We start from the raw sequence: 27,008 nt of genomic DNA on the forward strand, positions 1-27,008 counted from the left end.
CCTGGCAGCGGCCCAGCCCCAGGAGACAGCGGGCCTTGTCTCTGCGACAGACAGACAGACAGACAGACGAGGGCCCGGCCCTGCCGCTGCCCCTGCTCCCGGGCACCTTTCTCTCTGCCCCGCCCCCACCGGCTTCAGGCCGGGGTGCATCCAGCCATGGGTGCAGGGAGCCGGGGGGCCCTGGGAGGTGACACCCTGCGCCCGGCGGCCCACACACTCAGAGCTTTAGGCCTTGCCTCCGCCCTCTGGGAGGCTGGGTGGGGACCTGGGGGTGAGGGCGAGCCTCCGGAGCCCTGATGCTGCCCCAGCTCACAGGACGGGTGGGGGGTGAGGGGGAGCCCTCTTCCCTGAGCCCCTGGCGGGTCCAGTAGGAAGGGAGCCTGAGCAAACAGCTGAGCCCCGTCCCTGTGGGAGCCTGGGGGGGCAGGGAGTCAGGGAGCCCCCGCTGGACCCTTAGGCTCCCCAGGAGGAGGTGGGAACTACACCGGGGCCTCGATGGGCACGGTGGGCCCCCGGGGTATGGACACGCCTCCAGGTGGTGGAACCATCCCGCGGCCTGGCTCCTCCCAGCTCTGCGGAAGGAGGTGGGCACGCCCGGCCTGGGCCACAGCCTCTGATGCCCGGTGGCCCGGGTCCTTCAGCCACATGGAAGCCCTCGCCTCCTCCTCCTCCTCCTCCCAGAAAACCAGCGCCCACAAACTCAAACTCTCCCCGCTCCCGGCAGCCCCCCCGGAGTGCGCCCTCAGCGCCCCAGCAGGTGGGAGACAGCCCCCCGGGCTCTGCAGCACCCCTTCCGCCAGGCTCTGCCCTCTTCTCCCGCGTGAGTCTCTCCCCGTTTCTGAAACCCCTCACTCTGTCCTCCATGGGCCACGGCCTGCACACGCCTTCCCGCCACATTCCTCTGCCCAGCCAGCCGGCCCCCGCCAGCCGCCTGAACTCCCGACACGGGCTCCCTCCCCAGAGCCCTCGAGGCCAACGCAGCAGCCCCTGCAGGCCTCGTTCTGGCCTTGCCACACCAGCGCCGTCCTGGATCCTCCTCCTGCGGCTTCCGTGGCACCGTCCTGTCCAGCTGACCTTGCCATGACCTTGCTCTGACCTGGTCCTGACCTGGCCCCATTCTGCCTACCTCATCTCAGCTGCCTACTACGCCAGCCCCCTCCCCGCCCCCCACATTGAGGTCCCCAGGGAGCCAGGACACTCGCAGGCCAGTGGCACCTGCATCCCACGACTGCCACGTCCAGCCCTGCCCTGGCCTGCTCTCCTGACCTCTCCTGACCCTGAAGCCCCCAGACCCACAGGGTCATTCACTGCTCAGGGCTTCTCCGTCTCACGCGGCTTCTCTGGGGGAAGTCGGCAGGAAGGCACCACCCTCCCGGGTCCTCCCGCAGCGACGGGGACGCGGGCTGTCCCTCCCGTGCCTCCCCTGCCCCTCACTCCCAGGTCACTGTGGGCCGAGTCCGGTCAATCGGCCCTGAGATCCCTGTGCTCTCCGCCTGCCCGGCTCAGGCCTCTCCATTTCCCTCCTGCCCTCATTCAGCCCATTGCTGCTGGCAAATGATCTCCAAGGAGCAGAACCCCCGGGAGCCCTGCTCAGCCCAACCCGGCCTCCGTGCCTCCGTGCCTCCCGCTTTCAACCCCGAGCTCCTGCTTCTCACGCCACCTCTTCGCACAGGCTGTTCCCTCTGCCTCACCCGCCTGGGGCTCCCCTCTCCGCCCCTCACAGCCCCTCCAGGAGCCCAGTCCCCGTGCCCTTGTGCCCCAGTCCCTGCTCCTCGGCCCCACATGTCCACCCGGCGCCGGGCCCACCTGCACGGATCCCGGAGGTGACACCTCCGTGTCCCCAGCCCCCCAGGGGCCGAGCCAGGACCAGGGGTCCAGAGTCTCATGTGTGACAGAAATGGGAGCCCATGGGAGAGCCGGGGGTCAGGCAGCAGAAGGAATCATACCCTCACAATTAGGAGCCTGAGGACTTGGTCAAACCTGCCCGGGCGGCAGTTGGCGTTCCGATTAATTAGGGAACCCGCAGAGCACTTTGGAGATGAAACGCACTTTGTAAAGCGAAGTATTATTATTAAAAAGCACAAAGCTCTCTGATACGCCAGGCCACAGGGCCCCGGGCTACCCAGGTAAAGTGAACGAACACAGAGAATTAAGCAATTAGAAGGTGAGATTTCAGGATTTGCCAAAAGCCGAAAGCACCGAATGGCCGAGTTCCGTGCCAGCGCCTGGGAAGGTCCCTCCCGCGGGCCGCCCGCACCGCCGGCTCTGACAGAGGCCGGGTTCCCACGCCGAGGGGGTGACCTGGGGTGGCCTCCGTCACGGGCGTCAGCCAGGGGGTCTGGGAAGAGCGGGCCGGGCCGGGAAAAACCGCTGGGCTCGGGCTCCCAGGCTGGGCGGGGCCGTTGGGCCAGCGGTGTGACCCTCTGTGGGCAGCTCAGTCCTCCCTCCGAGCCTCAGTTTCCCCGCCTGTAACGTGCAGGGGCCCACGCTGCTTCAGTGCGGCACGCCTCACCCCTGCTCACTCGCCAGAGGGACCGGGACGGGATGACCCAGGCAGGACGGGTGCCCCCCTCAGTTTCCTTGTCTGCCGAATGGGAGAGTAATGGCCCCTCCCAGGACTGTTGTCGCTAAGCGACGCAAATCGGGTACAGAAGCGGGTGGACGCGTTGGCCGCAGCCCGCGTCCTGGGTCTGCTTCTGTCTGGGCCGCACGCCGGACACCCTGAAGCCGCCGGACCCCAAGGCAAGCCCTCCTGGCTTTGGTCCTCCGCCCCCTTGTGACCAGGAGATAAAAATTCCGGAGACGCGCCCGGCCGGCGTGGCTCAGGGGTTGAGCATTGACCTATGAACCAGGAGGTCCCGGTTCGATTCCCGGTCAGGGCACAGGCCCGGGTTTCGGGCTCCATCCCCAGTGTGGGGCGTGCAGGAGGCAGCCGATCCATGATTCTCTGGCATCGTTGATGTTTCTATCTCTCCCTCCCTCTCCCTTCCTCCCTGAAATCAATAACAACATATTCAAAACAAACACTTGCTGGGAAGTGAGAGGCCCTCAGTCCAAAGTCCCTCCCAGGGTGAGTGTTTTCCTCCCGGGAGCCCAGCGCGCTCAGCGGGTTGCAGGCACGTCTCACGCAGGCCGAGCTGAGGCGGTGGGAGGCCGGGGGGGGCCCCAGCCCTGCACCTTCAGCGGGTCCAGGCTCACCACCAGGCCTGAGGAACGCGCCCAGGGGGGCGCCAGCCTAGGAAGGCACCGGGGGGACCGGGGACGGAGGGAGATCACATGCCTCGGCCTCGGATGACAGCTGAGCGGAAAGGGTTCCCTGCCCGAAGCCCGGGGCCCCGCTCGGCCCATTGGCCTCAGTTTGCTGCTCTGTAGCATGGGCGCGTTGGCCCCGGGGACACGCAGCTTCACCCAGCGCTGACCCCACCTGTGGCCGCCTGAGTCTCTAGCTCAGACAGACGAGGTGGCCGGAGTCCGGGCTGGCCTGGCCCATGCTGACCGCCCTCCGTGGCCAGCGTGGGTTTCCCGAGGGGGGGCCTTTTCCGGTTGGCCCCTCGGTTCTCCATCGCCGTGGGACCGGGGAGGAGCTGGCCCTGAGGAGCGCCCCCTCTGGTGGCCCACGGTGACCTCCCCGCTGCCCCCCTCGTGCTGGGCACCCTCCGATGCTAAGGCGGGGACAGGGGAGGCGACGGATCAAAGCAGCCGGGGTCAGGAGGCCTCGGCGTTGTGGGAGTTGGCCACGCCGAACGCCCTGAAATCCGATGAACCTGGCTGGTGACCGAGGGTCAGCCAAGGGCAGGGCCTGCCCGCCGGAGTTCGGGGGCTTCTCTTAAAGAGACGGCTCTAAAAGCCTCGGCTGGTGGGCGGGCTTCATGCCAGGCCAGGCGGCGGTGACGGGGAGAACCCGGGAGCCGCGGGGCCCGGCAGGTGCAGGATGGAGGCAGGCGCTCGGGCTGGCGGCACAGCAGCCTCCCGAGGCGGCACCTGTTTCCACGGCGGCTGCGCCCCTCGGCTTCGGAAAGCGCCTGGCACACAGTAGGCGCTGCTCTTTGCTGCATACACGGATGAACGGAAGGACAAGCTGGAAAGGCCAAATGGAAAAGAAAAATTTCTAGAAACACCAAATGACAAAAACCGACTCAGGAGGAAAGAAGTCATCTTGATAGACTCGTAAAGGAACGGAATTCGTAATTTTAAAACGCCCCCCGGGAGCAGCGCAGGCCCAGGCGGCTTCCGGCGCGTCCACCGAACATCAGAGAAGAGGAGCCCGCGCCTCACGCTGTCGCCAGCGCCCCCGGAAGGAAGGCGGAGGGGCCCTCACACCCCATCTGCGGCCAGAAGCCCGGCACCCAGACCGACGAGGACATCGCGGAAAACACAGCCACCGAGCACAGTTCTCCCGGCACCGGTGCTTACAAAAGGGAGGGGCGGGGAATGCACGTTAAAACGGCGTCACAGGGAGAGGCCACTGTCCACGGATTAGAATGACAACCGTGTTTAAAAACTTGTGCAATGGCACAGCCACCTCAAAGAAAAACCAGCTTGTTGATTTCTTACAACGTTTAACATCATTTTACTGTACAAACCCAGGAAGTCCCCCGTGGGAACTACCTAAGAGAAATGAAAAGATGTGGCCTGGACGGCGTGGCTCGGTGGTTGAGCGGCTGCCCAGGAACCTAGAGGTCACGGTTCGATTCCCGGCCAGGGCACATGCCCAGCTGATCCATGATGTTTCTCTCTCTATCCCTCAGCCTTCCCCTCTCTCTACACGTCAATAAAAACATATATATATATACATATAGGTAAAACATACATATACACACACACACATATAAACATATAGGTAAAACACACACACACACATAAACATATAGGTAAAACACACACACACATAAACATATAGGTAAAACACACACACACACATAAACATATAGGTAAAACACACACACATATAAACATATAGGTAAAACACACACACATATAAACATATAGGTAAAACACACACACATATAAACATATAGGTAAAACATACACACACATAAACATATAGGTAAAACATACACACACACACACACACACACACATATATTGTGAATACAGTCACTTCTCTGCACAGCCTTCGTGCCTTCACGGTGCCCTGTGACGAACGGTGGTTCTTCACTGGAACAAAGGCCAGCGTATTCGGTTTCCCCGACGGTGAGCACGTTCTGTGTGTGTTTGAGCAATCTGTGCTCATCCCCAGACCCGGCGGCTGCTCTCCTGGTCCCCCCGAAGGCTGTGCGTTCCCAGCGCGGTCTCCGGGCCAGCTGGCGCTGGTTTCTCTACGTGCACGGCGTGAGGCGGGGGAGGCTGGACTTCACCAGAGCTCCGACGGGGGAGCCAAGACCCACCAGGAGGGAGGGCGCCGGCCGTGGTGGCGGGGTGGGGAGAGCTGGTGACCACAGCCCAGTGGGCACAGAGACCCCTCCTCCTCCCCAGCACCCCCAGGCCAGCCGAGGCCTCCCCACAACAGGGCCCAGGGAGCACGGGACTGTGTGAGGCGCGGCGCGACAACAGTCCCTCAAGGCCACGCGGGGCCACCGAGGCGGGGAACCGGGTCAGCGCGGCGTCTCTCCCACTGCGGGCCGAGGGCCCGGCCCCTCCCTGAGGCCCTGAGCCCCACAGGCAATGGGATATGTGCGTGCTCAGTAGATTGGTTCATTCATTACTTAATTTTTATCTTTCTATTGATGTCAGAGAGGAAGGGAGAGGGAGAGAGAGAGATAGAAACATCAATGATGGGAGAGAATCACGGATCGGCTGCCTCCTTCACGTCCCCTACTGGGGATCAAGCCCGCAACCTGGGCCTGTGCCCTTGACTGGAATCGAATCCGGGACCCTTTAGTTCACAGGCCGATGCTCTATCCACTGAGCCAAACCAGCCAGGGCGTGGACTAACTTAAACCTTAAAAATGCACGTGGCTGGGGCGTGGGTCACACAGTGGAGCTAGTGCACAGCGATAAGTGACCTGCTCGGCGGGCGTCACACTGCGTGTTCATGGGGCTCCCCTGGCACTTCCTGAGGAAGAGACTCTCTCCCCGCCCCGCCCCGCCCACAAAGGGCGCAGTGGCTTTAAAAAATATTATTCTGGGTGAGTTTCCACTACGTGGTCCGGGCCAGCACAGCGGATGGCCGGGAGCCCCGCCCCCCCCCCCCCCCCCAAAGTGCGCCACCTCAGTATGGAACAAAAGGTTGCTTTCCAGAACTTTCCACATGGCCAGGGATGGTTAAGTGAAAACATGGTCAACCAGCCCGGCCAGTGCGGTTCGGTGGTTGAGCAGCATCAACCTAGGAACCAGGAGGTCACGGTTCGATTCCTAGTCAGGGCCCAGGCCTGGGTCGTGGGCTCCATCCCCAGTGTGGGGCGTGCAGGAGACAGCCCATCAATGGTTCTCTTTCATCATCAATGCTCCTCTCTCTCTCTCTCTATCTCTCTCCCTCTCCCTCTCTGAAATCAATAAAAATATGTTAAAAAAAACATATATATATAAAACCTCGTTTGGTCAACCAAAGGAGTAACAGAGACGTTTAAGGCTTCTCTGCACTGAACAAGGGGGTCTTCCAAGAGCCGTGCCTGGTGTCCCTCACCCACCCCAGCTCCTCTGGTCTGCGGGAACGAGAAACACTCCTGCGCAGCCACTGGGAGCCGGGAGGCCCCGGCCTCAGCTCTCTCCTCTGCCCCATCACGGCCACTGCCCGGCTCTGCCTTTCTCTGAGGTCTGGGAGGGGCAAGGAGGCTGAGGAAGGTCGGGGCCAACGCCAGGAGGGCCGGGGCTCTGCCAACCCGTGGGCAGGCACGGCCGCATGTAAGCCACTCGGGACGGCCCGCACTCGGGAGCCACGGGCATCGGAGATCTTTAAAGGAGCGGTAGTAGCGGAATGTGGGGGCATTCGGGGGGGGGGGGGGGGGAGGGGGGCGCATAGCTTTTGTTTAATAAGATGAACACATGCCAAGATTTCAGGCAAACAATGAGCAAGAAATCTCCCTTCATCTCGGAGGAGTATTCCACATCCATTGACCATTCTGCAATACATGGACCCAGAAAGCAAGATGAAGAAAAATGGGTGAACAGCAAAAGGTAGGAGTGTGGCCGCTCTTCAAGGCTTATCCTACCCTCTTTCCTCGTATCAGGCAAGATTAAAATTTGAACGTTGACGTGGATGGATTTTGGGATATTTAAGGCAAAATGTAAATTCCTCTTAAGCCAGAGGGTTTATTGTTTGGACTAACTGTGAGACGTCCTGGAAGGTACGTTTATCACGTCGGAAGTAGAGTTTTGTTTATACTCCTCCAGAAGAGGCCTCTGAACCTGGTAGGAGAGGGTCGGCCTCAGGATGGGTTTGCCTGGAATGAACCCTGCCTCTGTCATTTCCTGCTGGCTAGGAGACTCCGGGCACGTGGGCAATCCTCCTGAGCCTCAGTTCTGCCGTCTGCAAAGTGGGACAATGCCTCGCTCATAGAGTTGCTATGAGGATTAGTCAGCAAAACAAACCTCAGGCGTCCGGGTGCCTTTGGGGAACACAGTAGGCCCTCCGTAATGTTAGGACCGCCTTTGAAGCTGCTGTTTCCCTTGGGCGTGCGTGCCGAGCGCACCCATCGGAACAGCCCGGAGAAGGAGCGAGAGGCTCTGGCCCAGCCTTCCGGAGCCACTGGCCTCCCTGGCGAAGCTCCGTTGTGAAATACCGAAACGTGGATGTGGAAGGAGGGAGACCAAGCCCAGGCTCTGAATCAGCCGGGAGGTGCAGCGCCGGGAAGACTCCACGCAGGGTGGGCCGCTGACTCACCAGGCGATCCTTTCGCGTTTCCTAGCGACCCACCTGACTTCTCCAGGCTCAGCGAGTGATTCACCACCTGCTGTCTCCGTGACGTCACGGAGGCCGTTCTGCTTTGTTGGGGTGTCTATCTCTGTGTTTCTGTGTCACCCCCGGGAGGCTTTGGGGAGTCTTCTTTTTCACACGCCCTAACCCACAGTTGTTGAAATCCCTGGGCCCGAAACCAGCCGTCTCCTCGTTCTCTAAGGAGGGGGCGCTAACGGGGGGGCTGCGCCCTGGACTGGGAGGCGGGCTGGCCTTGCCGTCAGGAGCACAGCCTCCTCCTGGGGGCCCTCCCTTCTCTGGCCCTGGTTTCTCCACCCTAAAAGGAGATTTGGGCTACACCGAACCTGAGCTTTGGAAGTCCAAGGACGAACCACATTGGACTCTTCTCTGTGAGTCGTTTCGCTAGGCGAGAGTTCCCCGCAGCTTGGGGAGCGAACCCCAAGAGCGTGGCACCACAGAAGGAGACATGGGGACTCCGTGAGGGAGTGGGGGGCAGGGGAGGAAGAGCAGTGGGTTTGCGCCAGGCCTCTTAATGCTAAGTGAAGACAGCCTTCATCATTCCCTCCCTCTCTCCTGTGCTGTAAGTAACAGACAGAGGAGGAGCGATGGGCAAACAATGACCGTGGCCCTCGGCAGACCTAGGCCAGGAGAGAGGAGCGGGCTTTTCCGAGACAGGGATTGTCCTTGCACCTGCCCTGCTCATCCCCCGACAGGAGCGCCATGTCCCAGGACTGGCCAGGTCTCTACTACCGACCGTGTCCCAGCAGCCCCTGGGGCACATCATCGGGCAAGGGAGGGCGGTGATGGGCACGCAGAGTCTGAACATCCTGCTCACTTTTTACTTCTCGTCCTGGGCGTTGGTTGGCTGTTCAAGTCCATGGCTTGGCATTTTCCATCCGTTCTGAACGTTTTTCAGACATTATCTCTCCAAATAATACTCTTGCCCCTTTCTCTCTTCCCAGTCCTTCCAAGCTCCAGTTAAATGTAAATCACATTCTCTCTCTATCCTTCTCGTCCCTGAGCCTCTTTTTCATAATTTTCATCTTTTTTGTCAATCTGGGCTGTCATTTGGATCATTTCTTCTGACCCATCTTCCAGTTCATGTATTCTCTCTTTGTCTATATCGAATCTCTTTTTAAACCCACCCATTAGATGTGAAATTGCAGTTATTGCATCTCCCATTTCTACACGTGAAAAAAGATCGATCTGATTCTCTTCGAAGACCTTCCAGGACAGTTTTTTGTGTATCGTTCTCTGTTGCCTGAAGATCTTTTCAAACTTGCCCGTTATTTCTTTGAACCTAATAAGCAGCTTTGTCATTTGCTGCCTATGATTCCGTTATATTACGTGTTCGGGGGTCAGCTTAGCTGCCTGTCTCTTACTGCTTATTCTCGCTCTTGTTGCCTTACTTGCCCGTGTGCGTCCTTACCTTTTACTGAGGCTGCTTCCTGTTCTGCTCTGGAAAAACGCCTTAGTGGGAATTTTTCGAGGCCTGGATGTGACGTCAGAGAGGCGCTTCCACTGACCGGTCACCTGCCTGAGCGTCTGCCTGGTGCCTTCCCTGCCCTTCGGGCGACGAGCACCCGGGCTCTCCGTCTGCGCAAGGTGAGCACGTGGCGGCAGCCTCGAGAGGGGCTCCCCGGCTTCCTGGTGCCCGCATGCTGCTGTGGGCAGTCTCTGCAGTGGGGGAGGGCGGAAGCCCTGGGGTGCAGCTCCGGCCACGTCAGCCCCGGGGTGCAGCTCCGGCCATGTCAGCCCCGGGGTGCAGCTCCGGCCACGTGAGCCCTGGGGTGCAGCTCCGGCCACGTCAGCCCCGGGGTGCAGCTCCGGCCACGTCAGCCCCGGGGTGCAGCTCCGGCCACGCCAGCCCTGGGGTGCAGCTCCGGCCACGTGAACTCTGGGGTGCAGCTCCGGCCACGCCAGCCCCGGGGTGCAGCTCTGTGGAGCTGGCACAATGAGCCGAAGCTCGTCGGGTGGGTTCCCCGCCTCACATGGGTCCTGGGCTTTGAGCGCTCACAGGTTAACTTCTTCCAAGCTTAGTGACAAGTGTACTTGGAGTACAGGAAGTCTTAGAAAATTCTAGAAGACAAGGTTCGCTGACATGACACGGCGTTTTTCTGCCACATCAGACATGGTGCGTGCTCAGATTAAACAGCCTGAGGCTGTGACAGCTACACGGCCCCCGCAGGGGACTTAGGGTTTAGACACACAGAGGAATCATTGGGAATGCTCCCAGCCACGGGGAGCAGAGGCCTGGGGAGCGGGGCTTGCTCCTCTGTGTAACCCGTCTGGGGGAGACGGCGGGGGCACTGGGCTTCCGCTCAGGCCTTTGGGGGGGGGGGGGTGCAGGCCCTTTCTAGATCACTCCTCTTGCGAGCTGGCATTTCCTCGTGCTGCCATCTCATCATCCTGGGACGGCCACCGTAACGCTAGACGTCGCATCCATGTTTATGGCAGGAAACCAGGAAAGAGATGGCGCCAGTCACACCCGCCTGTTATCAGAGCGGCAAAGCCTCCCCGCGCACGCCCCCCGCACCTCACTGCCCGACAGGCCGCCGACCGCCCGGGACGGGGGAGCCTGGAGAAGCCAAGTGTCGAGCAAACAGAGGACGGCGTCAGGATGACTCAGAGCCAATACGACGCTCCCTCATCCGAGCACGGTCCCGCCGGATGCCGTGGGGACTGGAGAGGACGGAGGGGGCCTGGCCTGGGTGGGGAGGGTCCGGTCCTGTCACAGCTGCTGCCCATCGTGTCCCCACTCACCTCCCAGCAGAGCAGCGCGAATCGACACGGAGCCGAGAGCCTGCCTGTCGGGAGCCCCCGGGAGAGGCTTCCGAGCGAGACGAGGTTCCCTCATAACGGTTTGGGTTTTTTAAATCCACAAATGCCTGGGGTTGACGACTGCCCTGGAAAAAGCTCCCACCTGGCCCTAGATGCTCTATCCCACCTGGCCCTGGCTCAGTGGATAGAGCGTCGGCCTGCAGACTGAAGGGTCCCGGGTTCGATCCCAGTCAAGGGCACATGCCTGGGCTGCGGGCTCCATCCCCAGTAGGGGGTGTGCAGGAAGCAGCCAATCAGTGTTGCTCTGTTATCATTGATGTTAACAGAGAATCTCTCTCCCCCTCTCCCTTCCTCTCTGAAATCAATATACAGTGAGTAGCCAGATTATTATGATTTTTGAACGCATAATAATCTGGTCACTCAGTGTCTATCCTATATAATAAAAGGCTAATATGCAAATTGTCCCCTCGAGCAGGAGTTCGACCAGCAGGCAGGCTGGCCAACCACCCATGTCCCCTCCCCCTGGCCAGGCTGGCCAGACCCCACTCATGCACGAATTCATGCACCGGGCCTCTACCACACACACACACACACACACACACACACTGAGTGGCCAGATTATTATGTGTTCAGAGATCATCATGATCTGGCCACTCAGTGTATATTTTTTTAAAAAGAAAGAAAAAGAGAAAGCTCCCACTGGAATGCAGATGGCGCAGGGGGTCCAGCTGTTGCCGGGCAGACACAGCGCCCGTCTCCAGCCCGGGCCTCGGGGAGATGACACCCATCAGGGCGCGCGTGCCAGGAAGAGGCACAGACCGTGCGCCTGGGCCCAGAGGGGCTGCCTCCCTACTGGCGATCCCTTCGGCAAGTCACACCCACGCGCTCTGAGCACCAGCATCAGATGGGGCCCGGGCCCAGGAGAGCGCACCCCACGCTTTGAAGACAAGTCAGATAGGCGTGGGCGCTGTCCTCCCTTCTGGGTGGGTCAAGTACCAGGCCTGCCTTTTACAGGGTTCACAGCCGGGCCCATCCGGGAGACCTACATCTGGGAGCCCTGGGCGAACGCACAACCACGCCCATCTCCACGTTCCCAGCACAGGTGACTCCCCAGATCTTCAGTCCAGGGGGCTGGTGAGTGACAGGCGGGGCTTCCCTGGGTGGGAGGGTTGGGGAAGGGATGGAGGAGCAGAAATTGCTTCCTGCAGAGAGATTCTGGGGGCAGGGCGGGGGCGGGGGCAGGCTTTCTCTGTGTGGCCATCGGATTTTCTCTTCCTTTCTCTTAGTGCTGTGTGCTTCCCACAAGCGGGGCCTTTGCACACGCCGCTCTGCCTGAACCGTCACCGCCCAGCCGCCCCCCGCCACGCCCCCCATGCCCCCCCTGCCCCATCTTCAGATCTTAGCTTCAGCATCCGTGCCTCACAGGCTCTCCTCACCAGGTGGGCGCCCCCAGAGCACGTCCTGCACCTCCAAACCCCTGTCACCCTTCAAAGGAGCACATGCTACCCAGCTTTCCATTGGCTGGGAACCCACACGAGGGCGGGACTACATGGCCTTGGTTACTGCTCTGTTCTCAGTGATCCACCCACACGGCGGGCTCTACACTTACACCCACTGAGTGAGGGGAGGAGGGAAATCAAACCCCCCCTGGGGTTTCAGTAGAAACATGGGGACATGCTCATGCTGCACTGAGAAGCTAAACAAGTGAGGGGCACGTTATACAGGCAACACGACACCAAAACACCCCCAGGACAATACTGGGCGACATGGAAAGGAAGGCCACAGGATGCTGGCCAGACGACTCCTGAACTGTGAGACTACGAGGGATTTAATATCATGCACCTTTCTGTAACTTCCGGAAATCTCTGAAATGTGCATGTGCGTGTGTGTGTGCTTCTAATCTTTACTGAGAGTATCACAGATGTCTTCCCCTCACCTCGCCCTCCTCACCTGCCCGCCCCAGGCCCTCACCCTGCTACGGCCTGTGTCCACGGGCTGTGCATACATGCAGAGCAATTCCTGGGTTACTCTCTCCCCACGCACCCCTTCCCTCTGGGATTCCTGTTTTCTGGAATGTACATATTTACCTCCCAAATAAAGAGCGATGTGTAAGCCCTTTCAGACAGATACCAGAAGCCCTCACTGGCCTTGGAGGCACTTGCTCCTGGTGCTGGGGGGGAGTTGAGGGGGGGCAGGGCGGGGGGCATCAGGCGCGGGGTGTGGGCACAGCCGGGGCCTGAGCCGGCTCAGTGACCTCTGTGGGCCCAGGGCATGAAGCTCCCTCCACACAGCAGGCCCCAGCTAGTCGCTGACCAGTGCCCAGAGCCCTGGGCATCCGCCCTGGGCACCTCTCCCAGACCATCTGGGGGCGCGTCACGTACTAAAGCAGGTACGTGTCGGGGCCAACTGTGTGTGAGCAGCCTTTGGCCTTTGCCCAGCTGTTCTCTCTGCCAGGGGCACCCTCGCCAGTTACCCACTTGGCTCACCCCCCCCCCCCCACTCCTCTGCTCAGCCCGAACCCCTATGTGTTAACGCTGTCCCCTGCTACTCCCCACTCCTGAGTCCCCAGAGACATGGCAGACCCCCTCCCCCCGCCCTGTTCTGCCCTCTCTCCTCAGCACTTCTGTCCAGGCCTGGCCCCTGGCATGGCACTCGCTGAGGCAGGAAACTTTGGTTCCCAGATGCAGCCCCAGCATCAGACGCTGCCTGGCCCCGTGGGCACTCGATCGATCACTGTTGCGTGAAGAACCAGTGAATGAAAGGGCGAGCGAGTGAGCGAGCGAACGGGTCACTGAATCAGGGTTCAGTCTCTGCAGGGCCGAGGGATGAGCGGAATGGGGGTGAGGGGTTTGGGGGGCAGGCAGCCGCCACGGGAAGGAAGGCCAGGCAGAGGCTGCAAACCAACCAGGCAGGGGCTTCCGGGCACAGGGCCAGCCTGGAGGGCAGGGGGAGAGGAAGGGAGAGAAGGGGGCGTCCTGGGTGACTCCACAGAGGGTCTGACCTGGCTGCCAGGTGAGTGGGGGGGCGGCTGCCAGGTGAGTGGGGGGGCGGCTGCCAGGTGAGTGGGGGTGCGGCTGCCAGGTGAGTGGGGGGGGCGGCTGCCAGGTGAGTGGGGGGGCGGCTGCCAGGTGAGTGGGGGGGGGCGGCTGCCAGGTGAGTGGGGGGGCGGCTGCCAGGTGCGTGGGGGGAGGGGCCCCGGGTGCCAGGTTGGCAGGTCCTGACCCCTCGCAGCGGCCCATCCTGTCACGTGCAGGTACCTTCGCACACCAGGCCTGGCCCACCCGGGGACTGTGCTCAGCTCCCGGCCTGTCCCCGCTCCTTGGCCGTGGGGTCCGGGTGGCAACGGGCAAGAGCCCGAACACGGTCTCGCTGACAGTCAGGCCCCGCCCTGCAGAGGCCGTGGCCCGGAGAGTGAGCTGGGCCTTGGGATCGGCTCCTGGTGCTGCTGTAACGAAGGACCCGGCAGGGGCACCCCGCTTTCCTCTCTTCCCCTGCGGGCCACATCCTCCGGCAGTCAGGGGGCTGAGGCTGCCGCCAGCCCGCCCCTCGCGCCCCGTTTCTCCTCATACCAACAGCGGCCTGCTGTGCTCAGGGCCGCCGGTGCCCGCCTGCACCCCCACAACGATCACCTGCATTTTACACGAGTGACAGCCGGGCCCGGAGCCCCTGGAGAAGTGGCGGGGCGGGGCTCGCACCCAGGGCAGCACTTGCAGGGGCCCCTCTGCTGCCCGTGATTCGTGAGCCCGGGCGCCTGGCACATGCTGGCAGGACTCACGGAGCGTGTGCCCCGTGAGCCCGGACACCCTCCCGTGCGAAGTCCCAGGCGTGGGAGAGGGAAACCGCGCCCCGGAGTCGCGTGTCCCCAGCGCTTCTCCGTAAGTGCGTCCCACGTCGGATCTCATCTGAGTCTCCTGGCAACTATGATCCTCTTAGAAATGGGGAAACCGAGGCACTCAAAGGCCAAGACCCCGGGGCAGCGAGGAGGCATGCCCAGGTCTTCCTCCTCCTCCTCCTGGCCTCCTCCCGCGACCTGGGGTGGGTCCCCGGGGGCTGTTTCTCAGCGAGACGAGCTGCCAGAACCCCGCCGGACCCCAGCTTAGGCCAGGCCGTGACCACCTGCCGTCGGCAAGCCCAGGGCCTGTCCCAGCAAGACTCAGGTCCATGCGGAGGCCACTGTGCGAGCGGCCGGTCGTCCAGACGGACGGGCCGGCACCGTCCCAGGCGCAGGGGGCGGCTCGGGCGCTGGGCCCGCTGCCTTCCGAGCAGAACCTCCGGCGCCGGGGCTCCCGCTCGGGCCGTGGAAGCCAGGTTTCAGCTCCAAGTGAAAATGGGGCCGAGTTTTTAAGCTTTGAAGACACGGGTTCGTAATGAAAAGGCCGAGAGAAGCAATTAGAGCGGCAGGAACAGTAATCACTGTAATAAGGGTAATTGAGTTGGACTTATTAGCGCTGACGATTGGCTTTTTTTCCTTGCGCAGAGAGAGAAAATAATTCACTGATATTAAAACATTTAAGTTTTTTTTCCAAACCCCTGGGAAAGGGCTGGGTTTCTGGGTTTCTCAGATGTGAGGCGACTTTGGCGGCGTGACTTTCTCAGGTGGGGGTTCTTGTAAGAAGCGAAATCCAACGGACCCTGAAGGGTCTGGGAAGCAGCGAGGAGAGCGGGAAGGTCGGACACTGGGGAGCTGAACTCTCTCATCCTCTGTGTGACCTACCGAGTTCCCCAGCCTCTCGGAGCCTCAGTTTCTTCGTCTGTAGAATGGGGACAATTATACTCAACTGCAGGGTTGTTGGGGAAATTAAATTAAGCGAAATCATATAACATTTAATTAAAGAAGGCATATAATATCCCTGGCAAATGGCAGGCACTTAATAAATGTTAGTACCAGTCCCTAAAATTTATTTATCTCACACAAAATCCTACAAGGAAGCAGTCCAGGCTGGGGGGGTGATTTCACGACGGGCAGGGACCGGGCCACTTGGCTCTGGTGGCTCTGCCCCCCTCGGCAGAGACTCTCACCTCATGGCCCCATGTGGCTCCGAGCTCCAGCCACCGGGTCTGATGCCCAGCTAGCAACGGGGAGGAGACAGCAGTGTGGTTCTGCCTCTCCTTTTAAAAAAGAAAAATGTATACATATATTTGTATGATTTCAGAGAGGGAGAGAGAGGGAGAGAGAGGAAGAGAGAGGGAGAGAGAGAGAGAGAGAGAGAGGGAGAAACATCCGTGATGGGAGAGAATCACGGATCGGCTGCCTCCTGCACGCCCCACACTGGGGATCGAGCCCGCAACCCGGGCCTGTGCCCTGACCGGGAATCGAACTGTGACCTCCTGGTTCATAGGTCGACGCTCAACCCCTGAGCCAGCCGGTCGGGCTCTGCCTCTCGTTAAAGGGCACTTCCTGGAAGTCCCACACAAACACTGTGGCTTACAGACCTTTGGACAGCATTTGTCACAGGCCCCGCTGGGCAGCCAGGACTCCTGAGGAATGCGGTCTTGATTCCGGCAGCCACGTGTCCAGATAAAACGGGGTCCTTGTGTTAAGGAAGAACAGGAGGAGCCCGTGGAGACAGGCTGTCCGCCCCACAGCCCCCGCGACAGGTTGCCCTGGGGGTGGACGGGCACAGCGCACATGAACCCCAGCAGCGGCTGTACCTCTGACCTGCTTGGCCCTGGCAGACCCTGAGGCCCGGCGGCCCAGAGGGGGGGCTGGGACGCAGGGACAAAGGCCCTTTATCAGGAGCGCCTGGCAGCGAGCACTGTCCCGGCCCGCACCACGGTCTCCGAACCTCTGAAGACGCAGGCGCAACAAAAGCGAGAGATCATCGTGCCTTTTGTCTCCGGGTGTGGGCAAACCCACTCCGTTTTCAAAGCCGCATGGGGAGAGCCCGGCAGCGCGGTCCCAGGTCCGGTGACCTTTCCGCCCGGACACGGCCTGGAGGCCAGTGGCCCAGAGGCCACAGGCTCAGTGCGGCCTGGGGAGGCTGCGGGGAGCCCTGCCTCCTCCCAGGTTCCCCTGGCTCCGCTTCCTCTCATCGGCACAAAGCAATTCAGTGACACACACACACACACACGAGTGCTCAGGGGATGGCGTGCGGCGGCCCAGGTGGGCAGGGGGCAGCCCGCACGGCTTGGCCTGGGCTGACTCTCAGGTTTGGGACGATCCCTGGGGGCCGCCGGCGCCTGTGCAGCTGGAACCCGAACACAGCGGCTCCGGCTCCGGCTCAGGGTCAGGGGAGGCCGCGCAGGGGGCCCAGGCTCTCAGAGCCGACCTCGGGGCTGCTCCCTGCGCCACTGAAACCTCCCGCTAGACGTTCGGGGGTTCGGGGGTTGGGGGGGGGTCTCATTCCTCCCTTGCCCTGGAGCCCTGGGCACGCCTGCAGGAAGGACACAGGTGGCCGGGACCAGCCCCAGCCTGGGTGCGGGGGTGCGGGGTGTGGACGCAGTGAGAGCCCAGCTAGCTGAGAGCGGGGACGGTGTTCTGGTCCCAGCTCCGGTCACCCCGTGGGTCTCCCCGCCTATGCTATGGAAGCAGGGGGGGTGTGGAGCGGGGAGGCGGTGCAGACTCTGGGTGGCCCCCTGGATTCCGAGTCCCCGGTTTTAGGGACGGACCCACTGGGCCGGTTTGCTCGGAGGCTACTCCGTCCCTTTAATCAGAGGAACCACCTCTTTGCCACTTCCTGCTGACCCTCCCCACTCAGAGCACGAGCACGCTCCCCTCCCTGCTCCCACGCTTCCCTCCCTGCTCCCACGCTCCCCTCCCCGCTCCCACGCTCGCCTCCCCTGCTCCCACGCTCCCCTCCCCGCTCCCAGGCTTCCCTCCCTGCTCCCACGCTCTCCCTGGGCCCAGGAGGCAGGGCCTCACTGGAAAGGGCTGGGTGGTTGGAGAGGGCTGGGTGGCTGGAGAGGGCTGGGTGGAGGGTCTGGCTGGAGGGAGGGAGGGGAGGGGGGACAGGTCACAGGAGACCTGAGGGCAGTGAGGCAGGGCCAGAGGGTGACAGTTAGGAAAAGCGCCTGCTGGGGTGGCGAGCCCCTGGGGCTCAGTGAGGGGACCTGGCCCATTCTCGGGGCGAGTGCAGGGGGGGCACCGCTGGGTGGGCACCCGCAGCCCCTGTGATGCGGGCGGGCCCGGCCCAGCGCCAGAACCTCCGATGAAGCCTTCAGAAAGAGGGAGGTGCGGGCAAACCCCTCAGAGAAATGAGCCAAGGGCGAGAGCGGGGTGGGGTCGCTGAAAACAGCCTTGGGAGTAAGGGCCGCTGACAGCGTCCTGTTCTAGACGTCCCCAAGCCTCTTTCAAATATATTTATATTTCTTTTATTGATCTCAGAGAGGAAGGGAGAGAAATAGAGACAGAAACATCGATGATGGGAGAGAGTCACTGATCGGCTGCCTCCTGCGCGCCCCCCACTGGGGATGGAGCCCGCCACCCGGGCCTGTGCCCTGACCGGAATCGAACCACGACCTCCTGGTTCCTAGGCCGACGCTCCCCCTGAGCCGCGCGGCCTCTTTGATCCCCAGTTGGGGTAGAGACTGTCACATCCTCCCAGGTTTGTGGGTAATGTGCTGGCTGGTGAGGGGGGGGGCAGGGCTCTCCCACACCCCCTCTGCCTGTGCGGCCCTCTGCCTGCCCTCTCCCCACCCTGTCTCTCTCTCCCCCCACTCCTTCCCGCTCCGTCTCCTCTGTCTCTCAGGCCCCCCCCCCCCCCCCCCCGCCCCATCTGTGTTGGTAACAGTAGGTTCTGGCCCTTTCCTCATCTACAAATTCCCTGACCCCCACGCCCCCGGGGCTCCAATTCCTTCTTCCCTGCCCAGCCGCTGGCCTCCTCCGCACACAGTGGCTGCATTGTGCAGCCACCCCTCCTCACGCCTGTGGCCAGGAGCCACCCTCTCAGGCCGGCCGCTGCTCTCCCTGTAATTTACTGACGTTCCTGCCAGAGGAACCGGCTCCCTCAGACCTGGGCCCGGCCCGCCCCCTCCACCGTCCTCCCCAGGAGCGGCTGCTGGCATGTTTGTTTCCTCTGACCGCCGCCGGAGCCTGGATCACCCGCTTTTGTGGCAGGAACTCTGCTCCTTCCGCTAGTCCGCCCGGGGGGTTTGCTCCAGGCCCCGGCCAGCTCACCCAGGCCCGGGGCGGCCGGGAGCAGCTTGGCCGGGTGCTGGGCAGGGGGCGCCCCCACCCGGGCCTCCTGGGCCGCAGTGCTGGGGGACCCACGCGGCCGGGGCCGGCACGGCACTGCGGGTCATGAAAACCCAGCCTTACCCCGCCCGGGCCCCGGCTCCCCTCCTCAGTCCGCTGGTGCCGTGAGCTGAATCGTGCCCCCCCGCAACCCCCCAAAACCAGGCATGTTGGAGTCCTGACCCCAGCACTTCCGAGGGTGCCCGCACCGGTGTGGGTAGTGAGGACGAGGGCACTGGAGTAGGGAGGCCCCATTCCAACTCCCAGGAAGAGGAGGTCCCCGCGGGGTGACAGGGCAGGGGCTGTCGGCCACGCAGGAGCCGGAGAGGGCGCGTGCACGTGCCCCCCGCCCCCCATGCTCTCAGAGGGAGCGCGCCTGCCAGCCCCAGAGACGCCAGATGCAAATGTAGTTATGGGTCACCCCGTCAGGGCGACAGTGGCCCTCGGAGAGGATCGTGATGGGCACAGGGGTTGCCCCGGGGGTGGGGGGGACGGGGCGGTCAGCGACAGGCGGTGGGTGTGAGCAGCTGCACCTCCATGCTCCTGTGCTCCGGGCCTTCTCCGCCCTGGTGCCCGCCTGCCACCTCCCTCGGCGCTGAGCCTTCTCCGCCCTGGTGCCTGCCTGCCACCTCTCTCGGCGCTGAGCCTTCTCCGCCCTGGTGCCTGCCTGCCACCTCTCTCGGCGCTGAGCCTTCTCTGCCCTGGTGCCTGCCTGCCACCTCCCTCGGCGATGAGCCACTGCCGGGCGGACGCTCAGCCTGGGAGCCGGTCCTCCGATGGAGAAGAGGCCCTCGCCCAGGAGAGCACTGCTTTACCCGCAGCAGGGTGTGGGCGCTGTGCCCTTCGCCGCTGGCCTGGGCCTCCGTCACCTCCTGGTCTGGCAGACACGTGGGCCCCCGCCCTGCCTGCGTCTCCCGACCCTCATGCTTCGCCCAGGAACCTCATCTCCTTGGCTACCCTCCCGGAGCCTGTGGACCGAGCATGTCAAACTCAAAGGCTAACGCGGGCCAAATAAACGAGGCGTGCGGCCCGTGGGCTGCGAGTTTGACGTGCTTGCTGTAGACGACATTGGCGCTGAAGCCGGGGTTGGAGCTGGAGGCCTCCTCTCGCCTCCGTCCTCAGCGTGGCCGCTCCGGGGCCCTGAGCTCTGATGGGCTACGAGGCCCTGAGCGCCTGGGGGTCCGGGGACAGATGTCCTGCTGGGAGTGAGGTAAAGCCGCCAGGAGAAGTGGGCCTGGGACTCAGGAGGAAGGCAGACGGAGGCTCAGGAAAGAGGAGGGCCTGGCAGGAAGCTACAGATCCAGAGGTCACGGTCCGGGGCTCCTGGGGCCCCACAAAGCTTCATGGCCGTGGCCGCCAACAGGCCTCCCTGTGTTCCAGCCGCTGCCTGCAGGCCCCCCACCCCCACCCGACCCCCCAGTTGCTGCCTGCAGGCCCCCCCAGCCCCCACCCCGACCCCCCAGTTGCTGCCTGCAGGCCCCCCATCCCCCACCCCGACCCCCCAGTTGCTGCCTGCAGGCCCCCCCAGCCCCCACCCCGACCCCCCAGTTGCTGCCTGCAGGCCCCCCATCCCCCACCCCGACCCCCCAGTTGTTGCCTGCAGGCCCCCCCATCCCCCACCCCGACCCCCCAGTTGCTGCCTGCAGGTCCCCCGGGCTGAGCTTGTTACCGGGGAAACTGGGAAGCTCCAGCAGCCCTGAGGGTGGACCCAGGGTCAGTGGCGGGGGGGTGGGGGTGGGGGAACGAGTGACTGAACGAGGGGGCAGGTCAAAGTGCAACCGCCACCAGACACGCTGGAGGCACATGGCAGACAGACCAGCGTCCTGGATCGGACACCTGGGCATCCCTCCGGGCATCTGGAACTGGAGGGCTGTGAGTCACCTGCCGGGGCACTGGGAGGCCGCCGGGCGGGCGAGCCCCAGAGGGAGCGGGGACACGCCGGTCTCCTGAGCACCCAGCCACTGCCCGGCCGAGGGCCGAGGGCCGCCAGCAGCTGCCCGGCCCCTGCACTTCGCCTTCTCCATCGCCAGCCCTCACGGGCGTCCGTCCCCACGTGGGAACAGCATGCTGCAGGCTGAGCAGCCACAGCCACTCCGAGCGAGTGTGCCCCCACCCTGCCGTCAGCGGCCGGGCTGGCATTTCATATTTGGCATCGCAATGCCCGGGGCCGAGCTAGAGAGGGGCCTCCTGTCTGGCTGCTGCTCGCGGTTAAAGATGCTGGCTCCCCTCCCCTCCAGCCGTCCTCCCCTTCCAGCCCGGCTCCCCGACAGACCAAACCGTCCAGCCCGGCAGTTTGGAAATGCCTGTCCCTGGAGCCGCAGCTTTGATCTCTGATCGTGTGTCTGGAAAACGGTTCTTTCTTAACCTGGGAAGCGCTGTTCCCGCAGCGAGGCCATGCGGGCGCCTGAACCTGGGGAGTGGCCTTCCGAATGGGAGCGGCGTCATTTCCTCCCCTCTCAGGACTGAGTGGGTGCCGATGACCCCCCTCCCCCCAGGATCCGGTCCTGCAGGGGGCTCGGGCCTCAGAGGAGTGGGGGGGTCGTGAGGACAGGGCTCGGGGTTCCTCCCAGACCTCCTCTCCAGGGGCAGAGCCGGCTCAGGACCAGCCCACAGCCAGCCAGAGTCCACAACAGGCCCTGTGAGCACAACGTCACGGACATGAACGCGGTGCTGACGGCACAGACAGGCAGCTCAGAACGGTTCCACGGGTATTGGGGGGCTTGCTACTCAGTCAAGGCGGCCCCACAAGAACGAGGGGTTAACGAAACTGGCTCCTGTGCACACCCAGTGGAACTGGACCCCAAAGCACAAGGCATAAAGGGGCAGAATAACAGACTCTGCGTCTGAAGCCCCCTGCCCACCGCACACCCTCCGCCGTCCCACCAGCGCTCGGAAACCTCGCTCAGCACCCCTCCAGGCCCCGAACGCCACGCATTCCCAGTGTTTCTGCACCCACGGCCCCTGTCCACCCCTGGACCAGCCTCCAAACCCTTGGGATGCCCTGACTAAAGCATCTTGCTTTCGTGTGTGTGTGGGGGGAGGGGAGGCAGCCCCACCTGACAGCTTATGCTAACCAGTGAGCAACACGGGCCAGGGCGGGCTTATCTTTTTTTAAAAAAAAACTTTAAAACTTTTTAATCCTCACCCAAGAATATTTTCCCATTGATTTTTAGAGAGTGGAAGAGAGAGGGGAAGACAGAGAGAAACATCGATGTGAGAGAAACACATCAATTGTTTGCCTTCTGCATGCGCCCTGACCAGGCGGAGGGCCGGGAGGAGGCTGCAATGGAACGGAGGTACATGCCCTTGACCAGAATCGAACCCCAGACCCTTCGGTCTGCAGGCCGACGCCCTATCCACTGAGCCAAACAGGCCAGGGCCGGGGTTTATCTTTTAATAGAAAAAGTTCACGAGGCTAAGATGAACTAGATAATGGAATACACTGGGTGGCCAGATTACTATGACCACCTGACGTTTGTAGGCAAATTAGCCGTACGCTGCATCGTATGGGATACGGAAGCCGAAAGCCTGTTCGAACACTTTTCCTGTCTGCAGTTACAGAGAAAAAACGTCTCCAGTTCGCACAGGAACACAAGGATTGGACAGTCGAGCATTGGAAAAGAGTCACGTGGTCCGATGAATCACGTTTCCAGTTGCATCATGCAGATGGCAGAGTGAGAATTTCGCAGAAACAGCATGAAAGCATGAACACCACATGCATGAGTACAACCCTTCAAGCTGGTGGGGGCAGTGTTATGGTTTGGGGCATGGTTTCCTGGCATGATTTGGGCCCTTTAATTCGTGTGGAACAACGTCTGAATAGCACAACATACCTAGGTATCGTTGTTGATCAAGTTCGTCCTGTCATGTTGATGGCGTATCTCAATGGAGATGGCTTCTTCCAACAAGACAATGCGCCATGCCACGGTGCTCGTATTGTGCAGGAGTGGTTTCAGGAACATGAGGGAGACTTTACCTTGCTTAGGCGGCCCCCACAATCACCAGATCTCAATCCAATTGAGCATTTGTGGGACGAAGTTAAAAGAGCCATCAATCAGGCAGCTGGTTCCACAACCATCCAATCTCACAGAACCGGACAGGGCTATTCATCAGGCATGGTGTCAGATTTCTCGCATCCCCTTTCAGCATCTCGTGGAGTCAATGCCAAGAAGAATCGCCGCAGTATTGAAGGCAAAAGGTGGCCCAACGAAGTACTGACGGGGCGGTCATAACAATCTGGCCACTCTGTGTAGAAGATGGTGCTACACCAGGATATAGCCCTTAGCCACCACACAGCATTAGAAAACAGCAGTGAAACGCGACCCATCGTGAGAACAAATCGCTCCGGGGAACGCTGCTATGCAGTTGGGTAACGCTGGGCCACGGCACCACACTGGGGACATTGTTACCACATTAGGGCCACGGCACCACACTGGGGACATTGTTACCGACCTGGAGAAGATCATGTCTCAATAGCGACGGGCACAAAGGACTCCTTTTATTCACGAGTCACACGGAGAAGGCATTTTCCCGGCTGGAAACGGCCTCTTTAGAACAATGCGTGATTGAAAAGCCCGGGAAGCCACTGGGGCTGCGTATGGCGTGGCATTCTCTGAAAAAGGAGACAGAGCCCGGGATCAGGTTGCGAAGATCGTGGCCCAGAGAACGCGTGGCTTTCACCGCTGGGGAAGGTGAAGGCCAGCCGAGGGCAATGGGCCGGAAGTCGCTGGCTTCATAAAAACAAGACGCCCCAGCCAAGCAGGCTCCACCCACTCTTTGGCAATGAGACGGGAGCGAAGGGACCCTGCTGACCCACAGGGACCCACAGGGACCCACAGGGATCTGGTGGCAGAGAACTTAGGGACCCAGGAGCGGAAGGCAAACAAAATAGATTTTCCCAGCAGGCACTTCACACACACACACACACACACACACACACACACATGCACACACACTCTCGCACACACACACACTCACTCTCACACACACACACACATACACATGCGCGCACACACACACACGCGCGCACACACACACACATGCACACACACACACTGTCCCTTCAGAAAATAGTTCTAGTAAGAATACGATTGCTTTTTCTGGTGCCATTGAGCACAAGATACATGTATCTTTTTTAAAAAAATTTATTTCAGAGAGGCAGGGAGGGGGAGAGATAGAAACATCAATGAGAGAGAATCATGGATCGGCTGCCTCCTGCACGCCCCACACTGGGGATGGAGCCTGCAACCCGGGCCTGCGCCTTCACTGGGAATCGAACCGTGGCCTCCTGGTTCATAGGTCGACACTCAACCACGGAGCCACGCTGGTCGAGTGAGTTTTTATCTTTAATCGTTAATGGTTTCCTTTCTAAGAATCTATTTCAAATGCTTCCTTTTAAATGACAGAATTAGGCAATAGGCCTTGAGAAACTAGACACAACAGAGAGAGGCAGAGAAGACAACGTGCGAGTTCCTCCCCCCATAGTCCGCCCAGCAGGCCCCGGGGAAGAGCCCGGCCGGAAGCAATGGCTGCTGTCAGAGCCACTGCTTCCGACCACAGGAAGCCGGCCTCGTGGCCCCGACACTGTCCCCGCTCCCGGGCGAGGGCGGTGCGGGCAGGTCCAGGCCGCAGTGCTGCAGGCCAGGAGCGGTCACAGCTCTGCCGGGGGGCCCGCCGCAGGCACCCCGCCCGCGGGTGGCTGACCCCAGCCCTTCCTTCCGGAGGCCTCTCCTCTCCTGGGCTCTGACCCGCACGTGGCCTCGCCTGAGGCCTCCCGTCTGCAGAGAGTGGCTCCGAGAAGTGGCACAAGCCAGGCCCGTCTCGGCATAACCGGGTCACCAGTGAGCTGGCATCCGGGGAGGGAGGCGAGAGCCCGCGGCAGCTGTCAGAGGCCGGAGGGCAGGTCACTGTGGAGACCGAGGTGCCGCCCGGGTGGGCAGCAGGATCCGAAAGGGTCGGAGCGAGTCAAATCCACCACCACGGGGTGCTGGCCGCGAGGGGGGTTAGAGGCCACACCACGCTCCCCCTCGGGGAAATGCCAAGCCAGGGGTGCCTCTGCCACTTGGCCACATGAGCCACCGGCTGGCACGGTCTCTCAGCACCTACCTACCTCGTCCGGGGGCGGCCCTGTCCTCGGGCCCCGGTGGCTGCGGGGCGCGGGCCGGGCGCGGGACTTCCAGCCGCGGGGAGGAGGCAGGACTTGGCAGGACGCCCGCTCCGCTCCGCGAGGAACACGGACTCCCCGAAGTGGCACGTGTCACTGGGTCACATCAGCTTGTGCAGGAAGAGGCCACACGGGCTCCGGGAGGGTGGGAGGTGTCCCCTGGCAGAGGGCACGCTGGCACGGGGTTGCCACGGGAAGGCGGAGTCCTGGGACCTCAGCTCGCTGAGCGGCAGGCACGCTGGTGGGCGCAGGGCAGTGCGCCAGGGAGTCGCCGGGTGGTGACAGGCCCCGTGACACCGGCCTGCGTGTCCCCGTTAGTTACAGAGACCCCCCCAGTTGTGGCTACAAGGCCTTCGGGACACTTGCTCCCATGCCTTCCACCCCGGGTGGGGGTAGCTCTCCTGGGGGCCCCTCCTGGTTGACCAGACCCTTCGGCAGGCACTCGCCACCGTCCAGGCAGCGGTCACCTCTCTGACTGGCGTTCCTTTAGTGGAACGTGCACCTGCTCCGACTTCACGCGGGGACAAGTAAAGGCAGCAACGCAGACGCGGGACACGGGACGCGTGAGGCTCCCCATGTGCAGTGCCCGCTGAGCTGAGCTGAGCTGAGGGCAGGGGGTGTGCCTGGGGGCGGGGGGCAGGGCGCCCCAGGGAAGAGAGCAGGTGAGGGCGGGCCGCGAGGGGGCTGGTTAACACCTCTAGCAATAGAGCCCTCCCCGCCCGTCACCCCGGGGAAAGCTCGGCTCTCTAGGCCCCCACATGGCTGTGGGCAGTGGGGATCCCCCTGCCCCTGAAATGACGCTACCCTTCTCCTGTGAGGCCTGTGGGCGGGGCACCCCCAGTATCACTGCCAGGAGGAGGGGGCCAGGGGCAGGGCAGGCCAGGTCCCCCAGGCCTGGCACACCCGGGGTCAGGCGGCCTGTCGGCCCGCTGGCTTTTTCCATATTTACTCCGAGAGCTCTTCGAACAATGAGGCGGAAACGCGCCAGCTGTGCCGGATACGCCGTCTGCAGCCTTTCCAGGGAGGGGCCGCTCAGCGGGCAGGAAGCCGCCCGCACCCCAGGAAGCAATAATGCGGCTCGGCCTCGCTGCCCTCACACCCTCACCCTCAGGGTGAGGCCGAGGAGAGAGGCCTTGCACGCATCCTCCCTGACGTCGGATGTCGCTATGGGGGGGCCTGGGGGCTGTCCCCCACCAACACACACTCCACTCACCACAAACCAGAGCCCAGAGGGCTGCCCATGGCCCTGCGAGACCCCGCGGCGCTGACCGCCCTTGCACCGTGCACACGGCCTGCTCAGGCCCACCTTTGGGGGCTCAGACTCCCTCTCACAAGGGAACCCTCCCTTCCAGCCTATCAAGCAAGCCTCAACCGATCAGAATCTCCCCATCACAGACCGCCGAGCCTGGAGGCCTCCCCGCTGAGGCCGCTGTGCTGACGGCCAGGGCTGCCTCAACGGAGCCCCGCAGACTGGGCCGCTGGCCCGGGGCACTCCCAGCTCTCGGCACTGAGGGCCGGGCTGTGGGAGGCGCAGCACCCCGAGACTCTATCCCGTGTTCCTGAAACCCAGGTTCCCGTGTGGTGCACAGCCCGGCAGGGAAAATGGCAGGGAAGTCACCCACAGTGCATCATGCCAGGGCTGAGCTCCCACAGCTGAGCCGCGTACACTCCGGGCCCTCCCAGGGCCTCTGCCAGGTGACGCACCGGCAACCAGACAAGGGGCAGTTTGCAGGGTCCTGGAACCTGGCAGCTGAGCTGGCTCAGCCCCTCCTGCCAACACGGCCTCAGACAAGGAAAGCGCCACCTCCTGTGGTTAGAGCCCGTGAGCAGATGTGCCCGGCCCCGAAGGCCCCGGGCTCTCTTATCTGCCCTCCTGCTGCCCGGCCTGGAGCAGGGCCCCCAGGGGTGCCTGGCCGAGCGAGACCAGGCCTGGCCTTGAGAACTAGTTTGCTCGCATGTGGGCAGACAGGAGCACAGACACCCGCTCGTGGCCCTCGGTGAACAGGAGGGCGAGCTGGGCTCCGCGGGGCCCCCGT

The 27,008-nt window shown here is 62.3% G+C and overlaps 1 protein-coding gene across 1 annotated transcript in view; it reads right to left on the reverse strand.

Moving 5' to 3' along the window:
- Nucleotides 1-22,444: 22,444 nt before the first annotated feature.
- NOL10 (nucleolar protein 10) overlaps nucleotides 22,445-27,008 on the reverse strand; it is a 72,585-nt gene continuing 68,021 nt past the window's right edge. Inside the window, exon 22 of the transcript XR_013814615.1 lies at nucleotides 22,445-23,421. The gene's annotated coding sequence lies outside the window, so the exon portion shown is untranslated. The remainder of the gene's footprint in view (nucleotides 23,422-27,008) is intronic.

Source organism: Cnephaeus nilssonii (genome assembly GCF_951640355.1).
Source record: "Cnephaeus nilssonii genome assembly, chromosome: 15".
Taxonomy (NCBI): domain Eukaryota; kingdom Metazoa; phylum Chordata; class Mammalia; order Chiroptera; family Vespertilionidae; genus Cnephaeus; species Cnephaeus nilssonii.